The following is an 11754-nucleotide window of genomic DNA, read 5'->3' on the forward strand; positions in this document are numbered from 1 at the left end:
GGAGTAATGGTTTGGCAAAGTGAGTAACACTTACGGTTGTTTGTAGGGGTTTTCTGCAGGTTGCGTCCGCTCTGTCTCCTCGCTTCCCTCGGTATGAGGGTGAAGTGAGGAGACGCTGATTCCCCGGCCGGTGGATGTGGAATCCTTATATAGCAACATCCCCCACAAAAAAGGTATAGAAGTTATCAAAAAAACACTAAGCCAAGGAAGTTACACCGATCTAAAATTCAATAACTTCATTATTCAAATGCTCGAATACATTCTCCACCATAACTTCTTTACCTTTGATGGAGTCTACTATCTACAAACATGTGGCGTAGCGATGGGCACAAGCTGTGCCCCATCCTACGCCAACATATACCTAGGAGCATGGGAACGAGACTTTCTAACAAAGGAGGAAAACAGTCTATATACCGACCACATCACATTATGGCAACGATATATAGACGATATCTTGATTGTATGGGACGGACCAGAGGAGCTAATTGAGGGATGCCTGAAAGCAATGAATACAAACAACTACAATATGTTCCTCACACTCAACTACAGCAACCATAAAGTTCCCTTCCTGGACACCTGGATTATAAAGGAAAAAGAAGGCGCTATACGAACAACTCTATACAGAAAAGAGGCAGCAGGAAATACGATCTTACATGCCACCAGTTTTCATCCGACACCTCTCAAGAAAGCCATCCCTTATAGTCAATACCTACGACTCAAACGGAATTGTAACCTAGATAAAGACTTCCAGGATGAAGCAAGACTCCTGACAAATAGACTACTCAAAAGAGGCTACACAAAGACTACACTGAGAAAAGCCTACAACAAAGCGAATCAACTAGAAAGACAACACATCTTATTCCCAACCAAACAAACAAGTGGCAAAAAATACAAAGAAAAAGAAAAACAAGAAAAAGACAACACACGGATTATACTAAGATACACCAACGAACATCCCACCATAAAAAACATTCTCCAAAAACACTGGCCAATCCTAAAAGAGGACCCCAAAATAAAACATCTGGTCTCCGAGAATCCATCAATAACATATCGCAAAGCAGGCTCCCTACAACAAAACCTCATACACAGTGAATTTAAAGAAAACATCAGGAAAGACCCATGCAAAACTAAAGGAACATACCCTTGTGGATCCTGTGCGCAATGCAATGTCATTAAGAAATGCGTGGAAACCACACTACCAAATGGGGAAAAATTTATACCAAGACATTTTGCAAATTGCAAAACAAAGGGAGTGATTTACTTGATGAGATGCGAATGCGGAGCATACTATGTTGGGAAAACAAAACAAGAAATGGGAAAAAGAATTGGAAAACATGTAAACAGCATGGACCTTTGCAATCCCGACCTTCCACTAGGAAGACATGTAGCGTACCAACATGGCTACAAAATGCCCAGAATAAACTTTATGGCTTTAGACAGAATCCATATCCCCCACAGAGGGGGGGATTGGAACAAACGCCTCCTCCAAATAGAACTACGGTGGATACAGCGTCTAAAAGCCACCGTACCTCCGGGTCTAAACGAAATAGCAAGCTATCGCCCTTTTCTGGAAGGTTTTGTATCAGGAAAAACCGACTAAACATTAAACCTCCCTAAAACCCAAAAACTAAAAATAAGCCAAACTCACCTCATGGTCAAAATCCCCTAAAAAATACACAAATTCCAAAATAAATTCCCCTCCCCCCCCCCCTTCATTCCCACAGGACCTCCAAACTCTTGTTCTCCAGGATACAATGAGCCCCCCCTTCCTTTTGTATATTTTTTCTGCTGTTAAAACTTATGATACTAGATTATACACAATAAATACATATTTAGCTTTATTTATTGTATAATTTCCAATATATATATATATATGCTCGATATAACTCATTGACCCTTGATGAAACTGTTCAATCATGAAGAACGCACCCGGCACGGAAAGCCCCTGTGCAAACCAGGGGTTAAACTAGGAACCCCGGAATATACCATCTTCCGCAAAATCCCCCTCCTGGGATTTTGGTTCCTTCCTCCCGTGTCGGCGGCCAATAATGTGCGACCAGTCTCCCGATGCGCGCGCACCCCACTAGCGCGTGCGCACAACAAGGGAATGACGTCAGTCACACAAGAAGCTCCGTATGTGCGGCACACAGTGCGCACGCGCGACGGGCTTTAAAAAGGTCGGGGAATCAGCGTCTCCTCACTTCACCCTCATACCGAGGGAAGCGAGGAGACAGAGCGGACGCAACCTGCAGAAAACCCCTACAAACAACCGTAAGTGTTACTCACTTTGCCAAACCATTACTCCTAAATAAAAGCACTATACCTGGCGCCACTTGCCTGTGTCTTTTTCGGAGTTTTTTTAAAAAAAAGTCTAAAATGAGTTAAATGTAATTCCAGCATCAAACACCTGTATAGAACCAAAAGACATGGACTTTTGAGGACGGCTGCATTTTATGCACCGAAAAAATAACTTTCAAGTTATCCTGAGCGGTCCAGAAACCGTGTTCTTGCAACACACCCTGTAAGTAGTGGAAAATTTATTTTCCTTTTACCTCCCTTCTTCAAACATTTGAGATACCAATTTCTCTATATATATTATATACCCACAGATTGGCCATCTTTCACAAAGACGTTCAGATATATATGTGTGTGTATGCAGATATATATACATATATGTATCTCGCTGTATGTATATGCATATATGCATGTATATATGTGTATGTGTATATCTTGTTTGCTGCAAAAAATCTCATCGACCAACCCAGGCATAAACGGACACCCAAGCAATACCTAGTAAGTTGATGCCACCATCAAGAATGCTAGTGTCTTTATTCAGTTTTATTCAGTATTTCCTAATATTTACCACTGACCATACCTGCAGGTTGCTCACATTTGGTTCTCGTTGCGGATCTTCTAAGACTTTGAATAAGCATCACCAAAAACAGGTCAAAATGTATGTATTTCCTATACCGTCATTATATAACCCACTATATGAAAATTATGAAAATTCTGATATATATGTCACTATTTCTACAGACTTGGTGACATTAAACCCTTGACAAAGGCTACTCTGTTAGCCGAAACGCGTCGGGTCAACATTTTTGATGAATTCTCTGTGACGCATCCAAGCAACCCAGCCTGGAGAAACAGAGTCCTTTTCATCAAAAATAAAAGTCACACATACTGCACCATTGTCACGGAAACTCTTTTTCCAAACTTAGCATTTTTCCATGCACCTTGGGTCTGTAACCCAAACACCAAACATCACCACTAATGTCCTTTAAAATATCTTTATTGTATATACAAGTGTATCCACAATAAATTGCCATTATAATTTTATACAACTGTGTATCCTTCACTTGCCCGTAAAAGTCCCACCTTATGGCCTGAGAAACCAACCCATACCCCACACCAAACTCTAAGGGACGGAGGCAAAACACAACTACAAACTCTCCAGAGATCAACAAAAAAACCTCTCCATAGACTGAGAACTGTAGAACTCCTGACACTGTTGTACTGTGAAAGTCACTGAATACTTTCCCCCGCCTGGCACAGCTTGAGGTAGTATATAGTAGAACTCTGTATAGCTGTCACTTTAACTGGCACGCTATGTGTAATTCAGGGACAAACTGCAGGTGCCCCCTTTAACCTTGAACTCTTCAGGGTCCACTGACTATGTACCCCCTCTGTAGCTTCAGGGTCCTCAACCCAGGTACCCCCTTTGCAGCTAGCTGACACTGGATCCCAGAACCTCTTCAGGAGTGGTCCCCTCTAACTTCAGGCAGACCCCCAGGGGCAATCCTCAGTACTCACGACCTGTGTAGGCTTTCCTGGGACTGGACCCCTCTCTCTCTCTGCAGGCTCTCGGCACACCGGATTCCCTCAGCTCAACTCAGCACTCTCTGGACACTCAGGCGACACCCTGAGACATCCTCCTTCCTCAGACAGGAGGAGAGACAGCCGCACTCTCCTTCCTGAGACTCTGCTCCCACTGAAGTCACCATGCCACGCACTTCCCCCCAAACTTATACCCACTCCCAGAATCCTTTGCAGCATAACTTGCCTTCTGGGGTAATTACAAGCTGGGATGTGTCCCCTGATTGAGCTTCCCGCACTGCCCTATAAGAATCCTCTCACAGGAGCCAGTGGGGATACTTCTCCCCTCAGTAGGCACATCTGGAAGCCCTGACACCCGAGCTAAATAAATCACAGCCCTGCTGTTAGGCAGACAAGGCCCACTATAGTTTTACCTAGCACCTACCTGTAGGGTGCTACACTTATATGCTGAATACAACTTTATTGTAAAAGCACTCTTGGTATGTGGTGTGCTTACTCTATGTATTTAAAACTCTTGCACTAGCAGGTTGATACACTGTGTTGGGGTTTATGCCCCCTCTTTTATTGTTGGTTGCAAATTAGTGCAGATAATAGTTGTGTGCAGACCTTTATTGTAAATTCACAGTGTCAACTTACACAAGCTACCTACTTTAGGCTTTGACAACTATGACTTAGCCCCCGTTTACATGTCACATCGGGTCGATTTCACATGCGATTTGACATGTCAAATCACATGCCAAATCTGAGCCTATTGCTGGCAAAAGCACTGTCTGAATTGCGGCGCCGCACCGATTCAGCGACTTTCACGGGCGATTTCAATAGACATCTGTGCATTAACGCACACAGATGTCTCTCAAATCGCCCCCAAAGTAGGACTGAAATGCTGGTTTGAAATCGTGCAAGTTCAGCTGAACTCCCACAATTTCAAACCCGCATTCGGTGTGAACCTAGGCTTAAAGTGAGTTTGAGTAACGCTCAGTTAAGGTGGCCTTAGATGGATTGAATTTCAATCAGTGTTGAGCCATTCCTGTTCAACAGAAATCAATAGTTAAACGTAAGTGAAAATTGGAAAACTTTTGTTGAACAGTATATTCTGATATATCCCCCTGTAAGAATACGTCTCAGCAGAAAGGATTCCTTCATCCACCTCATTTGAGTAGATGTAGAATGGAGGAATCTGTGAAATAACATCTATTGCCAGCTTAAGTCTTTCACCATTGTTGTTACTGTACAGGAATATATTTTATAACACAATTGTGAAACTTCATTTGGAAGCTACAGTATGTTTTTACATCAACACGGTGCTAAATAGGATGTGAGCAGGGAGATATACCAAATCTAAAGATTGTAATTATTAAATTGGGATGTTGGTACCTGTATTTGAGGCCTTGATTTGGGCTCATATATATTTTCTATATTCTATTAATTCTGGCAGGTGAAAAACAAAAGCATTTTATATTCCCCAAATGACCTTTTGCACCCAGTAAAAAAACATAGCAGTTCAGAAATTACACGTTTTCAGCTATTATTGACTGAAAGATTTTCCTGTCACTTTTCCTAATGCAGTTAGTATTTTAAACTGTCATAGTTTCAAATATTTGCCCTAAAATATAATAAACAAAGGGAAAAAAAAGCTATTTTTATGTAATACTAGATGATTAGAAAGATATCAGTGCTTCAGCAGCCAATAGTGTTACAAAACCTTCTTAGAAGAATAGTACTGTGAAAACCTTGGTTGTTTAGTTGACTCTAAAGAGCTATTTAGAGCTATTACCCTTTTACTTATTTACCTATTTAGAGCTATTACCCTTTTCTCGTCTTGAATGACTAGACACAGTTTGGTGTGGTTGTATTTGGAGCTATTTATTATCAAAGGGGAATAATAAACAATCAGACACTACATTTTTTTTTTACATAATGCAACAGAGTAGTAAAGTTTTTAAAGTTCGTCTTTTTCTTTGGGAGACCTTTTTTGGTCTTTTCACATTACATCATGCACATAGGTAGAAGAATATGTGACCTCAGCTTTGTAAACCCAGTTTTTGTAAAAATGAATATTCTCTACTCCATAAAGTAAAACTATGGCCTCCCATAGCCTCCCATAGTTGGCCTCCAATACTTGTTGGGCCTGCCAGTGAACTCAAGTTAATGCAGTTTCCTGCGATAGTGAAGTAACCATGCTGCTCTACTTTTGCAATTCAGAGCAGAGTTGCCACTTTCATATAGGCTGTGAATACTTGGACTACAGTGCAATGAAAAAATGTTTCAGGAGACATGACTATAAGCATGGTCACCACTGATTCAGAAACCGTCAACGATTCAGCACCTGGCCACACCTAGTCCTGTTCACTGGTTTTTGGCTGATATCGCTGGCTCTGTTACTAAAACCCTCTCAGTGTGAGCTGCAGTGTCTGGGAGGGTGTGCATGTGAGACACAAATGACGGATTATTTGGCTCAGTCAGGGAAGGTAAAGGAAGTTTATTTCATTTATGATGCATATGCATCTCATAGTAACTGGAATTGTTAACTATTTAGTCTGTCATAGAGTAGTCTTTAGTTATGATCAGCCCCAAATTGTTCCAATGTTCCAAACAAGGCCTTTTGTAGTTGTGAACAGGGGAGGTTTCAGGTACAGTATCACAAGGCAAGAGTGTGCAGCCATCCCCAAAAAGCCCAGTTAAAACTCTTCTGAATTAGACTTTGATGGCTTCGCTAAAATATGATTTATTACATGTAAATATTAAAAGTAAACTAGGTGGACAGTGTTTGACATTCTTTTAGACAGTGCTATAAGTGTTCGAAGTTTAATGTTACTTGGTGTCTAAAGCTCCCAAATTACTTGTGATTAACAAGTGATGTACTTGTCTACTCAAAGACAAAATAGAACAATTCAAGAAAAAAATGGTACCCATGAAGAAGATACACCTCTTTGGAAGCATAAATGATTCAAATAAACAAGGACAGATAACCATATTTCATTACCTGATCCCATGTTTCCACCTCCTTTTTCCCCGATATGTTCCTTACCATTTTACTCCTTTCACTCTTTCACGTTCTATACTCTCCCCTGCATACTCACTCCTCTTACACTTGCCCTTTAACCAAAAATGGTGTCCTCCAGTCTTACAAAATGTTTTCTTATCATAATGAGGGTACCGCCTTCACTCCAATAGCAATCTTACCTCTTGAAACTAGTGTAGGCAGATCTAATAAGGCATGGGATAACATCCCTAAAGAGTAACTTCACTGTAGTTGAGAAAGCAAATTCCCCTCTGGGTGATCTATGTGCATTAAAAGGATTTTAACAAACTTTGTTGCAGATTCCTACCTTTTTTGGTTCTGAAAAATTCACGGTGTGTTTGTCTGTGTCCATGTGGGAAAGTGAATCTAATGGGAGTGGTTTCATAATTATCAATCAGCTGCTGCACCTGCAGGACGCTAATGAGAAAAGCTGCTGGGCCTGCCTCTCTTTAGATGTGATTTCCTATTGGGAGTATCTAAAAAAAAAAAAAAAAATTTTGTTGCAGAGAATACCTGAAATCTGACTTGTAGATTTCTGGGAAAATCAGTGAGTCAATCACACAAACAGGAAATGATGTTTCTAGGGGGCGTTCTGTACCTGTGTACACACCACCTACACCTACACCTCCAGGGAAGCCATATTGCATTGCATTTTACAAAACATTACAGAGCTGCAGAATGAAAAGGAAAGATAATTTTTAATAACATTCAATTATAATATGACTTGTATCAGAATTGTATATGCTATATTATTTTATCTTTTTTTGCTATTTTTTTCCAGACGAAAGTGGAGTTCCCTTAAATCAGAAACAAACCTCTAAGATTAATAATATGTACTTTATAACTGGGAGGGGAACATCTCTGAAACCATAAAAGGACTCTTAAGTGGGGTATACACTATGAGAAAATCTGGCGAACGATCGTCCGATTTTCCTTGTTGTTTCACAACAAATTGGAACCAATGAAAGAAAATTCATGTGACAATTCTCGTACATCAAAGGCTTTTTTCTTATTGTTTTTTATTTTTTCTTAAAGTTTCTTATCGTTTCTAATCATGCGCAGTCTTTCATTTCTTTTTTTTTCTCATACAAAAATCATACGAAAATGGTACGCATTAAGCGAAAATCGTTCGTTCTGTTCCCATAAAAATTTTTAGAGCTTGTCCCTTTAGAAATTTTTGTTCAGAAGGTCGGCATCGGCTGTAGAAAGTTCTGTACACACTATACGGAGATCGTACGAAAGTTCTTTGGAGGAAAATTCTCACCCAATTTTCTTATAGTGTGTACGAGCCTTTATACAACATCTAATTTGTTGAGATTGTCTCTTCTAAGGCCTCATGCACACAAGACGTTTTGCAAACTCTCCTGGAAGCCTTTCCTCCTGGCAGCAGCATTTTGGCCGAAAAAATGCCTGAAGCTTGTATAAGTGTCTAAACCTTTTACAAGCTTTAGGCGCATTTACAGACGTCAAGAGCTTGGGTGTTAATTAATTTAATTGGCCATTATAATAATTTATTCTGGCCATTGAAATGAATTAATGTTCAAGGGCTAAATGCGCCTACCATTTAGGCATGTTTAGACACATTTAGTTGCGTTTAGCAGCATCAGCTGTGTTTTCTGGCAAAACTCTGCTGCTCCTGGATGCACTGGCAGTGGATTTTTTTTTTCCTTTCTCTAAAAGTCCCTGCCACTAAACGCTGCCAAAAGCCTATGTGTGCATGGAGTTTAGAGGCAGGAAAAAAAATGCCTGACGCCCCTTGAAGCAGCTGCAAAAATGTCCTATGTGTATGAGGCCTAATTTGTAAATAAAAATGTTAAAATTGTGTTTAAGTGTTTGTACTACCTTCATTTTCTGTAGCCATAAAAATTAATAAATTAATAATAAATATTTACTATTTACTATCATTTGCTTAAGCACACTTAAACGTTATAATAGATTGCATCTTGTTGTTTTTTTCAACACAGACCCTTCCTTTCTACCCTCAGATATCATCCCCCAATTATACAAATGGTTAAGTAACCCACAAGCTAAAAATCACAATATTGGTTTAATGTCTGTGGATAAATCAGGATTCATTTAAGCTTTATATTTAATGTTTTGATTTCTCTTGGCTGCAGCTATTGGCTGCAACCCAATTTAATCCCTTGTGTCTGTAATTTTCATTATATTTAAGCAGTGATAGGGGTTATATCAGAGTTTATCATGCACTGATCGCTACAAGGGTATATCTGTTAAAACTAATCTAAGGTCAACATGGAGTACCTGGCATAGAAAACCTTTAATCATGAAAGCCAAGTAATAGAGGACATCTTGATTTCAATATATGGAGAATAGGAATTTCATATAGATGAACTTTTATATGGTCAATAAAGCAGCATAATTTAATTTCAAAATCAAACACAGACCCCAGCAGTACAGAAGTGTAATCCAATCAATATTGCATAGAAATCCATTTTAATAAATACAAGCAGACATATAATGTACATTTTATTTGCAAAATATAAACACAGTATATGTACTTCTTACAAGGCAAGCCATATATATTGTGGAGTGATATCCGAGGGTCTTGGAGCTTAGCAGGCAAGACCTAACCTTAGAACTAACCTTAGAAATGTTGTAGTCTCCTACAAACTGATATTGTTAAAACATATTCCTAAATTCATTAGAAAGCTGCAGCATTATGCAGCACTTTCACCTTTCGTCCTAACCAGTAAGTAGGCTACCCCCTTTCCAAAAAAAAAAAAAAAAAAAGAATAGGTACACTAAACCCTGTACAATTGCCATTCATCCACCAACAAAATAGGTGGTTGGAATCCCTCTGTTCTCCTTGTAATTTAAACTACACTCTCTCTTGTTTATATTAAACAACCTAAAGATTTTTCCTTTCCATTCCCATGGTGTGCCTTTAGAATTTCCCTCGAATTCATATAATATGTGAATGAGTAACTTAACTGTCTGCTCAATGACAAAATAGAACAATTCAAAAAAATGTGCTCCGCTAGAAGTATAAACACCTTATCAGAAACATAAGAGATTAGAATAAGAAGGTTACATGAAGCAAATACCCATACTATATTACTTGATCCCATGTTTCCCCCTCCCTATTCCTTACATGTTTCCTCACACTTTACTCCTTTACTCTTCCCTACATACTCACAACCAGAAACACACTTTATAAATATGAATATCAAAATGGGCAATGGATACAGTAATTCCAGTACATTAGGCTATGCTGCTGCTTTCAGGAGATTAGACACTGGGGCATCTTCTGGACCAGTAGTGTAGTAAACATCCTCTGGACCAACACTGCAGTAAGTAAGGACTTTGCCCTTTTTGCCTATTCATTACAGTATGTGATTAGGTTCTGGTCTTCCCACATGTTTTTATGTCCAGGGCTAGTTCTATTTGACTCATTGTTTCACTAGTGCATGGCCACATTGGCTTAGTAAATTGGGCTCATGCATCTTTATTCAAAAATGTTACACAAACCCAGCTTACCGAGCCTCAGCTTCATTACTGTGTCACAAGTCACTATAGGGGAGATTTACTAAAGCTGGTACATGCATACAGTGCCTTAAAAAAGTATTCACACCCCTTGAAATTTTCCATCACCTGAAAAAGAGTATGGCACAACTGCAAACCTACCAAGACATGGCCGTCCACCTAAACTGACAGGCCTGGTAAGGAGAGCATTAGTCAGAGAAGCTGCCCATGGTAACTCTGGGGGAGCTGCAGAGATCCACAGCTCAGGTGGGAGAATCTGTCCACAGGACAACTAATAGTCATGCACTCCACAAATCCAAAGAGTGGCAAAAGAAAGCCATTGTTGAAAGAAAGCCATGAGAAGTCCCGTTTGCAGTTTGCGAGAAGCCATGTGGGGGACACAGCAAACATGTAGAAGAAGGTGCTCTGGTCTTATGGTCAGATAAGACCCAAAATATAACTTTTTGGCCTAAAAGTAAAATGCTATGTGTGACCAGAGTTAAAGGGAAGACGGAAGACGGGTGGAGCCAAATACAGGGCAATCTTAGAAGAAAACCTGTAAGAGTCTGCAAATGACTTGAGACTGGGGCAGAGGTTCACCTTCTAGCAGGACAAGGACCCTAAACATACAGCCAGAGTTAAAATGGAATGGTTTAGATCAAAGCATATTTATGTGTAAGAATGGCCCAGTCAAAGTCTAGACCTAAATCCAATTGAGAATCTGTGGCAAAACTTAAAAATTGCTGTTCACAGACGCTCTCCATCCAATCTGACAGAGCTTGAACTATTTAGCAAAGAAGAATGGGCAAAAATTTAATTCTCTAGATGTGTAAAGCTGGCAAAAACATACTCAAAAAGACTTGCAGCTGTAATTGCAACGTCTGGAACCACCCGACTAGTTTTGTCATAGATTGACGTCTTCCGGGGCGTGGTTCCAGACACGAATAACACGCCCTTTTATCCCCCATTGAGGCAAGCGGCTGGAGCTGGTCTCCTGGCAATCACATGTGAGGACAGAAGTGCACCAGTATGAGCAGAGAGCATACAAAGGGCTGATGTGAGGTCATATCCAAACATTGATAATCGGAAGAGAAACATTTTATGGGGCAAATTGTATATAATACTCTAAGTGAAATGAACTAATGAATGCAGATTATTCATACTGGTGCACTTCCGCCCTCACGTGTTATTGCCGGGAGACCGGCTCCAGCCGCTTGTCTCAATGGGGGATAAAAGGGCGTGTTAGTCGCGTCTGGAACCACGCCCCGGAAGACATCAATCTATGACGAAACTAGTCGGGTGGTTGCAGATGTGACGTTGCCACAGATGTGACGTCGGTCCGAGTCTCTACTTGTATCTGCGGGACGCCGCAGCAACGGTCTTGCATCATGTTTTATGCTGATCTGCTTTTA

The sequence above is a fragment of the Pelophylax lessonae genome (assembly GCF_965119305.1).
Source record: "Pelophylax lessonae genome assembly, chromosome: 6".
Lineage (NCBI taxonomy): Eukaryota > Metazoa > Chordata > Amphibia > Anura > Ranidae > Pelophylax > Pelophylax lessonae.